At 41.3% G+C, this 15,095-nt stretch overlaps 1 pseudogene; it reads right to left on the minus strand.

The window, feature by feature from the left end:
- Positions 1-4,154: 4,154 nt before the first annotated feature.
- LOC146011703 (5S ribosomal RNA) lies at positions 4,155-4,271 on the minus strand (annotated as a pseudogene).
- Positions 4,272-15,095: the final 10,824 nt, after the last annotated feature.

The following is a 15,095-nucleotide window of genomic DNA, read 5'->3' on the forward strand; positions in this document are numbered from 1 at the left end:
ACACATAGCGAAGACTTTCAGAAATATCTTAAAACCCAATGGCATTTATATGCAGACGATAATATCCAACATTGGGATGACATAGTCCTATTCTGGGAAACATCAAAAGCAGTCATGCGTGGCCATATAATCTCATACGTAGCTAAACGCAACAAAGAAAAAAAAGAACAATTACATTCCTTAACAAACAAGCTACGCACATCACACCAACATTACCTAACTGACATGACTGAAGACAATAAAAATACATATTTACAGGATAAAGGTCTACTAGAAGCTTTTTTACTGCGAGAAGCAAAATTAAAAACAGATTACATGAGAAACCAATATTACCGATGGGGTGGCAAGTCAGGAAAACTATTGGCATTTATGGCAAAACAACAAACCAAAAAATGCTACATCACTAAATTACATGATCAAAAAAATGGTTCAACCCTCACTTCCCACCCTGACATTCTAAAACTATTGGAATCATACTTTACAGACCTATACAAATCCAATGACCCCAACCCGAAAGATATAGATGACTTCTTAGAAAACATAGGCCTTCCTAGATTGACAACAGCACAAACAGAAAGACTAAATGACAAACTCACAGAACAAGAACTACTTATAGCCATAGACTCTCTTAAATTAAATAAAGCACCTGGACCCGACGGGCTGAATGCCAACTATTACAAAATCTTAAAAACTGACATAATCCCAACACTCACCTCGCTATACCAAGAAATATTCAGCAATAAAATACCTTACCCATCCTTCAATGAGGCCATAACAATTTTAATACCAAAACCACACAAAGACACTTCTCAAATGGACTCATATAGGCCAATTGCGCTATTGAACCAGGACTATAAAATATTAACAAAAGTATTCTCAAACAGACTAAAGGGAATGATGCCAGACCTCTTGACCACACACCAATTAGGATTCACAACAGACCGACATTCGGTTCTGGGAATCCGCTCGGCAATAGCAGCTGTGGCTTCCTTGTCCAACAATACTGATACCTCTACAGTGTTGTTGAGTTTAGACGCAGAGAAAGCCTTTGATAAAATTCTATGGAAATACCTCTTTGGGGTCTTGGAACATAGAGGTTTTGGCTTTCCCTTCATAAACTTAATTAAATATTTATATTGCAAACCCTCTACCAAGTTATTAGTTAATGGCCTCCTAGGCAACTCTCTGACATTACAACGGGGGACGCGACAGGGCTGCCCACTTTCCCCTTTATTATTTAACCTAGCGTTAGATCCCCTACTACGCCACCTACAACAATAGACAGACCTACAGTGGGCAAAAATAGGATCTCAAGAGCTGAAATTGCAAGCCTTCGCTGATGACTTGTTGATATTTATCTCCAATCCTGAAACAAGCCTAGAACCATTGTTTGACATACTCCACCAATATGGTTTACTTTCGGGATTTAAGATAAATCTCTCAAAATCAAAAGCTCTAGCACTGGGCAACCGCCCATATAAACCAAACACACCTATCGGAGAACTGCAATGGGCCTCTTCTCACATACAATACTTAGGGATAAAATTAACCAAAAACATTCACAACCTTTACTATACAAACATTACGCCACTTATTGCACAGATTGAGGCGGAACTAGAAGGTTGGCAACATGTACAATTATCGTATCTGGGTAGAGCCAATTTAATCAAACTAATCACATTCCCAAAACTTCTATATCCGCTTCAAGTTCTTCCAATCATCCTCACGCTGTCTGATGAAAGGAAAATTACCAACCTTTTTAGAAACTTTATATGGTCAAAAAAAAAGCCAAGAATTAGCCTAAAGATACTACAGAAAACAAGACAGGAGGGAGGAATTAATTTTCCCAACATTAAACTATATAATCAAGCAGTCATATGTCGATACATAAAGGATTGGATACACCAGAAAGACCAATATGCCAACTACACAATGGAACAACAATTCCTTCCTACCCTTAACTTACAAGCCTCCTACATTTACCCAAATACGAATTATCCACACAAATATTGGAAAACCCCCTCCTTATGTCGACATGGTCTACATGGCATTCGATACGCAACAAGAACAAACTACATACTCAATATTCACTACATCTCCCCTTTATAGGTAACAACAATTTTCAACATGGCTCAACAACACAACCGTTTCGATCATGGCACTCTCAGGGGATACGCTCTATTAGACAACTCGCAAATAAAGAAACCAAAAAAATATTAACATATATACAAGCAAAAGCCCTACACGACTTCTTACCACCCTGCAACTTAGCCTTTTTTCAAATCCAACACTATGCTAATAAGGTAATAACATTTCTAAACGATGCTGACTGGGATAACCAGTTTGACAAAGCGCTCTTAAATATAAGCTACACTAGAAAAGCAATAACATATTTTTATCAAATACTAAGAGAACCATACTATACTGGTCAGTTCCAAACAGGCATCACTAAATGGCAGGGACACTTTCCCAACCTAGATGAAAAAACTATTTTAAATACTTTACTATATTCTACCAAAACAATTTCCACCACATCCTACAAGGACATGTTTTTTAAAATATTTTACAGAGGTTATTTATCTCCTTACCGTTCTAGCTTGATAGGTCTCGCTAACTCTTCGTTATGCCCGAAATGTAACCACTCCGACGCAAATTTATACCACTGCCTGTGGGAATGCACAAAAATCCAAAGATTCTGGATGACAGTAAGACAATTTACAGTGGACCACTTAGTAAATTATTTGGCATTAACACCAGAATGGGCCATTTTGGGTTTCTTACCAACTACCCCTAAAATTACAGTTGGCTGTAAGAAATTGCTGCTGTATGTATCCTCAGTTGCGAGAAAATGCATATTGCAGCAATGGATATCTACCTCACCACCCTCAATCTCAATGTTTGAAGAAAAACTATTTCAAATATTTAAACTTGAATGGACCGAAACAACCCTACACAAAGAATCCCAAACTAAAGGTTTCTTTGAAATTTGGGAGAGCTATATAGATACACTTCCAACCAATGTTGCCTCTAATTTTACGAAGGCTTTGTGCAGAAAAAGATATTGGCTGTGCAACTTTGGAAGGAAATGTACATTTTTGTGCGTCACATAACGTATACAGGCCTAGGTTTCGAGTTCTGTTGAGTTAATAAAGCAATTTGAATGTTTACAGACTTCACACACCACACATATAGACTATAGCAGTGATTTTCAACCTTATTAAACTCGTGGCACACTAAAACAAGATTTTAACCTTTGTGCGCTCAGTTGTAATGTCTGTGCGCGGGCTCGGCGAGTTGTGTGCGCGCGCACACGCGCACAGCTTAGAGGGAACACTGCTTCCAACCGAAACTAAACAACAAATACACAAATGTTTCCACACAACCCTCTGGTATGAAACTAGAGAACTCCTACAGGACCCACCAATTGTCCAGTAACAACTGGAACTGATTGTCTAGGACGCGCATGTTTCCTTCCCCCCCCTCCCCTTCTTTCCCCTCTTCCCTAAACCTATCTCTTATAATTTTTGTTCTTATTTCTCTCTCTTCTTAATTATATTTTACATAAAATAACATATGTTTTCGTGAATACTTCATCACTTTGAATTACATAAAAGATGAAAGACGCTACGACACTGATAGTTAAACATGTTTATTGAAAAAGAAAATTGAAAATGAAAATGTATGCAAGTTCTAACGATATATTACAAAATGTTTGTCAAAGATTTTGAACTTGAAAATAAAAACAAATAAAAAAAAAAAAAATGCTCGAGTATAAGCCTACTTTTTCAGAAAAAATTTTTATGCTGAAAAAGGCCCCCTCGGCTCATTGACTCAAGCGGAACCCTCACTCGAGTATAAGTTTTCCCAGTTTTTTGTTGTAAAATTAGGTACCTCGGCTTATATTCGGGTCGATTTATACTTGAGTATATATACGGTATCTAGTGTACCAATACAGTTAATTCTTTTAAATAAATCTTGCTCTGGACCCTCGAATGGTATGATACAATAGACTCTCAAACATATATTATAGTCTATAGTGTCTTCAATAGGATGTTTGGTCACAGGTTAGGTTATTATAGAGGTATATCAGAGTTTTTTAGGTAGGATAGGAGAATGCTCTTTGTATGCACTTGCTGCTTCTGCTGTCTGGATGTGAAATACAGCACTGGATATTCCCAGGTGGTCTCCCAAGAGGTACTGATCCAGCCAGTTACTGCTTAGCTGCTGAGTTCGGATGGGATCAAGCGGCACAGCGATGTATGGCAGTATATATCAACAGATGAGAGAGCCTCAGAATGTTACTGGGAGCCAGATGTCACTTCTGCTTTTCTTCTGGTATCAACCAGCTGAATGAGAGAGTGAGCGAGTCCAGATGATAGATGGTAATAAGGTTGGAATAAGCAAGGGATGAAAAAGTGGTACACAGGAAAACAATATATGTGCCCACTGCTTGGGTGTTCCGGATTGTAACCACCGTGCCAGTAATGGAAAATGCTGTGCACCGTGGTACATGCAGGGGTGAGTGGGATCTTTATGATAAAAGTTAGATTTTACTTCACTCATTTCTCACATTCTTTTCACTCATTTATTACTTAAGTGTGCCCCAAAAACCTTTGTGTTCTCCCTACGTCTTTCTTTAGACACTCACTTCAATAAGGTTTTATTGGAGTCAACTTCTTATTTGTAAATAAATCAAAAATTCATGTCTTGGGATATTAAAATTATTTTGTAGATGAGTAAAGGACACAAAAAGTTATCTCTACCAAATATTCCTTGTTTAATCCATCTATTATCTCTACCAAATATTCCTTGTTTAATCCATCTATTATCTCTACCAAATATTCCTTGTTTAATCCATCTATTAAATTTGGTTTTAATGACTTTAGCGATAACATGGAAGCTGGTAAAACTGACCCCTGTATTTTTTAAACCACAACCTGTTCAATGAGCTCGGGGCTGGTTATCCTCAGGACGGAGTTTTTTGTTTTTTTTACTAAATACCGCACACTTCCATGTCTAAAAAAAATCACACATTAAAATTACTAGAAACTGCACATTTTCATTACTAAAAATCACACTAAATTGCATGCTATTACATTTGTGACATTTGACTATTTTTTAGACACCTAAAAATTAGCAACCTATTACATCTCGTCCCTAGTATTAGATAGATAAAATAGAACTGAAACAGCCACTGGCCTTTCCCAGACATGAACTGACATAGATCCAGATAAGTTATTCATTGCTATTTTTTATGGTGATGAAATCATGTCCTTAGTAAAGTTACCCCATTGTCCTTGAATATACCCATAGAGCATAATATTTAAATCACATAGACAATTAGTTCTTAGGGGATGATTCAGGTTAGTTTGCAAAAGAAAACTCCATCTTTAATGGACAAAACCATGTGCACTGCAGGTGGGGCAGATGTAACATGTGCAGAGAGAGTTTGATTTTGATGAGTTATTTTGTTTTTTTAGATTTCAGTTTGAACACACCCCGCCCAAATGTAACTCTTTCTGCACATTACATCTGCCCCACCTGCAGTGCACATGTGTTTGTCCATTAAAGAAGGAGTTTGCTTTTGCAAACCAACCTGAATTAGGCCCTTATACTCTGTTCTCAAGACCCCAAATAATATGTTACTTGGAGGATACCTAGAAGGCACACAGGTGTAATACCAAAGATCCACAGGTGACCTGGAGGAAGCAAACCATTTGGGGATCTGACAACCGAATTTAAAAACGACTGATCTTAACCTACTGTATATCAAGTTATTAGCTGCCTTCCAAACTGTGGCTTTAGTCCATCAGATCAAAACCATTTTGCCACTCCTGGGGTCTGACTCTGGCTTAAGGTGACCACAGGCATTGGGGATGACTTGTACGTGAACCATGGCACCTTGATGAGGCTTGAGTGCATAACCAGGAAGTACCTTTGGACAGTAGGCCCAGAGGCGTAACCACAACGGAGGAGATAAAATATAACAGGCATTTATTAGGTTCGCAGATGGTGGTACAATAGTGGCAGTTGGTAATAACTTGGTAATTTGGTATCACAAATATATGTAGACAGGAAATCACATGCACAGGGTTATTGGCAATACTACCAGATATACTGTAGCATATAGTAGATGGTGAGGCAACAGTGATGCAGTGTGAAAACATTGATGAAGTCCCAATATAGATAGATATATCATCAGCACAGCGGGTAGGTGGTGCAGTGTAAGAACACTGAAGAAGTCCCAATATGTATAAATATGCAATAAGCACAGAAGGCAGATGGTGCAACGTAAAAACACTGCTGAAGTCCCAAATATATTAGCAAGTAGACTTGACAAATAACAATAGCAAGCAATGTGATACTGATCCCTGTGCACTTGGGAAATACCGATGATGCAGAATTTTGATGACGTAACACCGATGTGGAGTATCCATATCGGAACATGAATGGTGTGGAGTATAAATGGGGGAACACTGATGATGCGGAGTATTAATGGCAGAACACCAATCGAGCAGGAGTATTGATGGTGGAACACCAATGGAGCAGGAATATCGATGGCACCACTGATGGAGCAAGATAATTGATGGCAGTACACCAATGGAGCCAGGCACAGCCGCAAGCTGGAAGGATCACAGATCTCCTGGAGCAGAATAACCTGAAAGTAAAAAACAACCAAACAGGGTAAGACAATCATAGATACCAAAAAGGGGGGAAAGGGGAATTGGAGGTACTTCTGCACTAGTTTAATTAATAAGGTGATTTTGATTGGCTCCCCAATTCCATTTGCTGTGTTCGGTTACAATTAGAGTAAGAAGGGGGTGCTGCCAAAGACAATAGGCTGAAACTGGAAGAAGAAAGAAAAGATTGTCTTTTTTGCTGGCGCACTAAAGAGAGATTGTTCTTTGTTAAAATATACCTTTTATTAGTATTATAATAAAACCGTTAAGTGAAATAGATACCACTTAACAAATTGACAAACATTAAACAATTATGTTTTAAAAGATGCACAGGCTGGATATGTGTTCCTTTTGCTTGGGTATTGGTATATTATAAATAAACCAGTGATCACTGTTATGGGCACAGATTAATTCCAATCAGAAACCTTTAGCGTCTGTTTTATGGCTGGTAGCTTATTTTACTTGGTGCCGCTTCACTATAGAATATTGGTCACTGCGTTGGTACAATCACTTGAGGGATGTTACTGTATTTTATTGTGCCACTTAGTTGGACACTTCAAAGAGAGCCTTGATGTTTTGTTTCAACAGTGAGACTGTCTAGACTGTCTAGTGCATATACACTCGAGAATGTTTGAATGCTGGCAATTGCTTAGTGTCTGGTACTGACACGCTGCAATTGCGTATCGATGGTAACGCTAGTCCCCGGGTACCTCGGAGCATGGCGCGCTCTATGATGACACGCCGTATCACAATCTGCAGGACGGGGAAAAAGCGATAGTATGCTCAAGTATGTTAGAGTGCACCCGACAGCCGACGGGCTGTAAGTTCAACGGACCGCTCGATATCTCAATTTTAAGCTAGACAGATCAAAATTTACACATTTCAATGGGGGTAAGGGAGTGGGGGTAGCCCACAAAGTGTAGGGTCGGTGTATGCTTCGTTAATGAGCTTCGTCAGGACCGGTCCATTGAACTTACAGCCCGTCGGCTGTGGGGTGCACTCTAACAAACTTGAGCGTACTATCGCTACAAACAGTTACTATTATGCCCCTGATGGTAGGTGCTTGATGTGAAAATGGAGGGGGTATTTAAAATCCACCATGTATGGGTAAGAAGTCCTGCACTCCTGTTTGCCTCCTGTTGGGTGTATGAGGCTGGTCCAGATGGAATCCAGTCCACCATGGAAGATAGCTTTGCAGTGTTGGTGGTACCGGGGGGTGAACTCCCATGGCTGGGGTGCAAGCGCTGATGCTAGAAATGTTCTGTGGCTGGTTCAGATCAGTTCAAGTGTGGGATGGAATAAGACCAAACATTGTTCAGGAACACTGTGGGGATGAAGAATGAAGAATACTGATGTGTTTCGCCGTGTCAAAACAGCTTTATCAAAGGATCATTTGATTTTTAAATAGCATAAGCACTGCTATCCCTTCCTTTTTCTTTGAAAGTTTTTGGGAATTGACTATGCCTTATACAGCAGCTGCTGGTGAGGCAGCCTCTGTCAAAGCGCCATAATTACCCTCTAGTTTGCTTAGGAAACCTCCAGCACCTGTACTCTCCACTCCATAAGCAGAATAACTTATAGACATCCTCTTAACTCAGCTGGGCCTCAGGGTCCTGAAACGGATCTCAAACAATCTACAACCGATACATGCAGCAGCCACGAGATTAGAGGTTTAGGCAGTGCTTAAAGTGGTACTGGGGAGGTAGTGGAACTCACCCCCCCCCCGCCTCCCCCACAGCCAGGGTGTGTGCTATGGTGTTCCGCACTACCCTGCAAGCTCTACATTTGTTGCCTATCTCACATACCCATGAAAAAAAGAATGCGGGCCACATAATGCAACCCTTAATGCAAATTATGCCCCACAGTGCAAAACAACTCAATACCACAAAAAACGTGACAGTGCACACCGAAAGTGTTCCGCAAAATTTTAGGGCATGGCTTTGTGCGACAGGGTATTATGCACACCGTAATGCCCATTACACAATATGCCACACACACAGTAATGTCCATTGCACAATATGTCACACACGGTAGTGCCCCTTACATATTATGCCACATAAGTGCTACTTACTTACATGCTCATTGCTTGGATTTTCTTGCACAATTCCAGGTGTTACATGCTCAGTGCCAGGGATTTCTTGCTTGTTGCCCGGGGTTACATGCTCAGTGCCAGGGGTTTCTTGCTTGTTGCCATGGGTAACATGCACTGTGCCAAGGGTAACATGCATGGTGCTAGAGGTAACATGCACAGGGCCAGGGGTTAAATGTGCGGCGCCAGGGCTTACATGTGTGGTGCCAGGGAGAAGTGTGCACTCATTGTGTGGTAAAGGAGAGAGCAGCGGAAACGTGGCTATTTCAAATGATGCACCAGGCCCCTCTCACGGGCAGCAGCTCCAATTGGCTCGTGAGTCATGAACCACGCACATAACTTTAAATAGCCGCACTGCCAAGTCACGGATGGATGGAGAAGAGAGACAGCCGGGTTTCCACCGCTCTGCCGGCTGTCTAGCAAAGCAGGCAAGGACAAACAGTGGGGCAAGGTGACCGGACGATGGTGAAATGTTCCGCCTCCAATATGAAACTGACGGAATGCAGTTCTGCCCAGTTCCAGCTCACTTTAACCCCTGGGTTTAGGGGAGCAGTAGTAAATTATATTTTATTTTTTAATTTCCTTTTGTTCAATTCTGTATGGAGCTATTGTTTATTGTAGCTTTGTGAATATATCTGCCATTAAATGAGAACCCATAGAAAAATGTTTTTTCTATATCATTTTATGACAGATTTCTGTTATATTGTGAGAGGTTCACTCACAGTGGAATTCACATTTAAGCTTCATTTATATTCTGTACATATAACTAGACATTTCACAAAGTTGTATTCATAGGATTCATAATGAGAATGAAGTTACAAGATTAATACCAGATGCTGGCATCTACAAACACTTGGCTTGCTCATTGGTGCATGGTCTGTGTTCATTGCAAAATTCCCTATGTTGCATATTAAAAATGCACTTTCAAATAATTCTCATTTTTGTCAGAAAATAAATAATTAAAAAGCAAATACGCAGAATTGTCTTTGATTTTTAGCATGAGGTCAAGCAATGTAAAAACAACAAAAAAATACCTTTTACATTTCAATAAGCTTATTTTTTGCTTCATCTGCCTTCTTTAGAAGGTTTAATACAGTAGATTTCAACTCTTCAGTCTTAAGTAGGCACAAGTGTATTATTATTGCAAACATGATTAACATGTTTCTAGGCAGGTGAAGAACAATTTTGCAGATTTAAGGTAATGCAATTCAAACAACCTCAGTGTCTTCTCAAAGTAATGCTTTTATTTTGTCAGATATGTCCTTTTCAATGTCCAGAATGATTGTGACTAGGAAGTGCCTGAGTCAACTGGCAACTGACGTCACCTGATATGAGGTAGCTGTGGTAAAGCAATTCTCAACTACTTTCATCACTATAAATGCATACCTCCCAACATAACCCGTCCCAGACTGCTCTGTTTCCGGTCTTCACTCTTAATTTATGATTGCCGTCACCTTTGTTGAACTAGTTAATTGATATGAAAGGTATTTCACCACAGGTGAGGACAATCATAAATTAAGAGGGAACGTTTAGTAAAGCTGGGTACACACTAGTAGATATATCTGCTGATCAATTGATCTACAGATATATCTACAGACAATTAGGGCAGCGTGTTCACCATACACACTGCCCAATCCATCGGGACTGACATCACAAATGGACGGCTGCATTTGCATGCGCCCACTCACTGAGCTGTCATGCACCTGTGGCTACCGGCAGTCGGTACATCACCCATACACACACCACGATGCACCGTTATATCTTTAGATGTATCGTACATTGGCTATGTCGCACAGCCAATGCAATATATTTGTGATTGACACCATTCACAGATATATTGATGGTACACACTGGACGATGGTGAGTGGGTATATCGCGTTCAATCGTAATGGCCGAAATATTGGCCAGTGTGTATGCACCATAACAGAGAATTATTTCCCTTTTGGAATGGGTCATGTTGAAAGGCATGTAGTTATAGGGAACTCACTGTTCTTGCCTACTTTAATGTTTGGAGAGTGGAAGTGTGGCAGAGAGTAAAGCAAACAGTAAAAAAAAGCGAGAGTTATGGTAGACTTACCTTCTGTTAACTCTCTTACTTCGAGGTTCATGGTTCCCACAGGGATAACATTGGGGTTGTAGGTGGATCAAGAGGACCAGACACCAATGAGCTTTCATGGCACTCCCAGGTTGTACTGCTTCTCTCCCATGTCCTCCATGTTAGCTCATCAGTTATGTTAACCAGTAGGCAACATGAAGCGGAGAAGGAAGAAGACAGATGATAACATACTAGTACATTCGCACATAAACAGAGTGAGAGAGACTAGTAACCAAGGTCGCGTATATCACACATCAATAGACCACTAGAATTCCTCAGGCCAACAATAGGGTGGGTGCCCTGTGGGAACCATGAACCTCGAAGAAAGAGAGTTAACAAAAGTAAGTCTACCATAACTATTGTTTTCTTCTTTGGGATTCATGGTCCCACCGTAGGGTGCCACTCAAAAAAAATGTTGTGGTTTCCAACTGCCCACCCCCTCCTTCATCCTCCCCACCTGCTAATACCAGTGCGCAAGAGCTTGCTTCCTTCTCCAAGGAAAAGATTGCTAAAATCCAAGATGAAATGGCATGCTCCTCTTCAGCCAGTGACTTGCTTACTTTCCATCCTGAGCCCTTTACCACTCTCTCCTTATTTGTATTCACTTTCTTCTCATCCTCCTACTCCACTAACTCTCCTCTTGATCCTATACCCTTACAAGTCAGTAAAGCTCTGTCATCTGTGCTTATCCCAAGCTTAACTAAAATCTGTAACCTCTCTTTTTCTACTGGTATATTTCCTTCTCTGTTCAAGCATGCACATATTACTCCCATTCTAAAAAAAAAACACAATTCTGATCCAAACTGTCTCTTTAACTACCGTCCTATCTCTCAGCTCCCATGCCTCTCCAAGCTACTTGAGAGACTTGCCTACACTTGCCTCACACACATTCTTAACTCCTACAACTTACTGGACCCACTTCAGTCAGGCTTTCGCTCTCAACACTCCACAGAGACAGCACTGACTAAAGTAGTCAATTATCTGGCCACTGCTAAATCTAAAGGCCATTTCTCACTGCGTATTCTTCTAGATCTCTCAGCTGCCTTTGACACTGTCTACCACTCTCTTCTCATACAAACAATACAATCCCTAGGTCTTCAGAACACAGCCCTTTCTTGGTTCTCTTCCTACCTATCTAATCACTCTTTCAGTGTTAGCTTCTCTGATTCTACCTCCTCCTCACTACCACTGTCTGTTGGAGTACCTTCTTTTCTCAATCTATACCTCTACTCTTGGCAAACTAATCAGCTCTTTTGGATTCCAGTATGCTGATGATACTCAAATCTATCTATCCTCCCTGGAATTGTCACCATCAGTATTGCTCCGTGTCTCTGAATGTCTTTCTGCCAATTCATCTTGGATGTCATCTCGCCACCTCAAACTCAACATTTCCAAAACAGAATTAATTATGTTCCCACCAGCCAAGAGTAGTTACCAACCTGATATCCCTATCACTGTTGAGAACACTACAATTAATCCTACTCCAAAAGCTCGCTGCCTAGGGGTCATCCTCGACTCTAACTGTCCTTCATTCCTCACATTCTATCTGTCTCTAAATCATGTTATGTGCATCTAAAAAATGTATCCAAATTTTGTCCATACCTTACACAAGACAATGCAAAACCTTTAATCCATGCACTCATTATATCACGCATTGATTATGTCAATAGCTTCCTTACTGGTCTTCCTAAGAAAAGAATCTCACCGCTACAATCCATTTTGAATGCAGCTGCTAGGCTGATCTTCCTGGCTAGACGTTCATTGGGCCTTATTCTAGTTCACTCTTTCTGACAAAATCCTTCTTAGATGGACAAAACCATGTGCACTGCAGGGGGGGCAGATGTAAAATGTGCAGAGAGAATTAGATTGGGGTGAGTTATTTTGTTTCTGTGCAGGGTAAATACTGGCTGCTTTAATTTTACACTGCAATATAGATCTAACTTTGAAGTAAAACCCCACCCAAATCTACAGTAATTCTCTCTGCACAAGTAGCATCTGCCCCACATGCAGCGCACATCATCTCCTATGATAGAGAAAGAAGATATACCAGTAATACTTTTTCATTTAAAATATTATCAAAACAATGCTTTAATTGCTGTATCCAAGATCCTTCAGTAATATCAGACTATATAAACTACAGTTGTTTAGATTAAATTTAGTCCAAATTATCCAGTCTCCATGGATCTGAAAGAGTAATTTAATGGAAATCACAGCTGGATACAATTAGTGAGTAATCTAATGGATATCACAGCTGGATACATTGTACAGAACAGGGCTGTATTTTCTGCTACTGTGCAATGACAAAGGTATGTAGGTTAGGTAGCTATAAATAGTCAAGGTTAGCTACTCTAAAATATTATTTTTAGTCCAATTCAAAAGTTTAATCCTTGATAAATGTAACACAGCAGTTTTTGTAGCAGCAAAATCGTATTTAAGTAAATAGTAATACTATACTATTAGTGTTCACTCTATTTTTTTTAGGGCAGGATGCCCGAGAGGGCACCCCCATCACAGACATAACTTATAACTTATGGCGGGGTGGGGGTGGTGGCAGCAGAGGGACACCTGGTATGTGGCTGGAACCAACGGTGGAGCTAAAGAGTAGTAGGCGCATGTTTGGAACATACAGTATGCTTTGGGCCCCCATCAACCCACCTCTCCCCACTCCAATTAAGAAAAAAGAGGTGGTTAGAATGTTGATGCAAAGAATGCCCATGGCTGTGCTCACTTCACAACAGTGTTTTCCCAACATGACCGTGCCTCAAATGCCCCCTCGTGTCTCACTAAAATGCCCCCTCCACATAAGCATGTTCCCCACTACACAACTTCACTGCACATCCCCAATATATGCTGTAGTATGTTACATACTACTGTACATCACTGCACTACAGTCCCCTTATACACTGCACTATATCCCCATATACCGTTGCATATATCCCTAGACTACATCACTCCACTACATCCTCCAATACGCTGCACTACATCACGATACTAAATCACCCTAAACACTGCACTACATCAGTAACACCCTCCCCCGAATACGCTGCACTACATCACTAAACTACATCCCCTATACCCTGCACTGCATCACTGCACCTTACTATACCCTGCACTGCATCGCTATGCTACATAGCACTATGATCTGCAGTACATCACTAAACTACATGACCCAATATGGCATACATCATTACACTACAGCAGACCTGGTTGAGGGTTCCACAGAGCGCGGTGGGGGCACCGTCATTAGGAGACAGGGTAGAGAGGAGGGATGGGGTTGTTCTATAACGGAATACGGGGATGGGGCTAGTCCATAGAATAGGAGGAATCAAGCACATTAGCTGGGAAGGTGGTCTGCACTGTGGCAGAGGGAATGCAGGCGGCAGGCCTGGGGCTGTAGAAACGGTTGCCTAAAGAGTAGCCTCCCCCCTCGCCCCTGAATTTCCCCCTCCTTCATACGGGCCTGTGGTGTTGGGCAGGCCACTGTAATCAAAGGAGTCAATCAGACTAGCAGGGGCATAACCACACTATACGTGTGGGACACAGACAGTAGTGTCACAAAAACACTCATATCAGGGTAGGGGCACACACATGGGTAGGGGGTGTACACAATATTATTTACGGGAAGGGGATTAGGAGGGCTAAGTGTCACAAATACACTCGTAAAAAGACACAGACACAGGTAAGGGGGGACAAGATGTCACACACACACACACACACACACACACACACACACACACACACACACACACACAGTGATAGGGGTACAGTGGGTCACACACTCAGAGGAAGTGGGTAGGGGGGGGAGTTTCACACACACACACACACACACACACAGATCACATGGAGGATGAGGGTGTAGGGGTACAAGATGTCTCACATATATACATGGATAGTGGGGGCAGAGGGGGGGTCACACATTGTGGATGAGAGGGGTAGAAGGCATCACACATACACAGAGTTAGGGTGGTACTAGGTCTCACACAAAGGGATGGGGGTAGAGGGGGTGACATACTGAAAATGAGGTAGTAGAAGGGGTCACAAAAACAGAGGAAAGGGGCACGTGGGTTAACACTAGTTGGTAGGTGGGTACAGGTGCACTCACCAATCTGTGCTGTCTGCTGCAGGCTACAGGTTGTCAGTGATGGTGCCCTTTGGCTTCAGGTACAGGGAAAAGGGCAGACTAGAGGGGGGTGGAATCTCGGAGGGACACAGAGTAAACTGGTGCCACCTG

This window comes from Crinia signifera, chromosome 6 (genome assembly GCF_055691185.1).
Source record: "Crinia signifera chromosome 6, ASM5569118v1, whole genome shotgun sequence".
Lineage (NCBI taxonomy): Eukaryota > Metazoa > Chordata > Amphibia > Anura > Myobatrachidae > Crinia > Crinia signifera.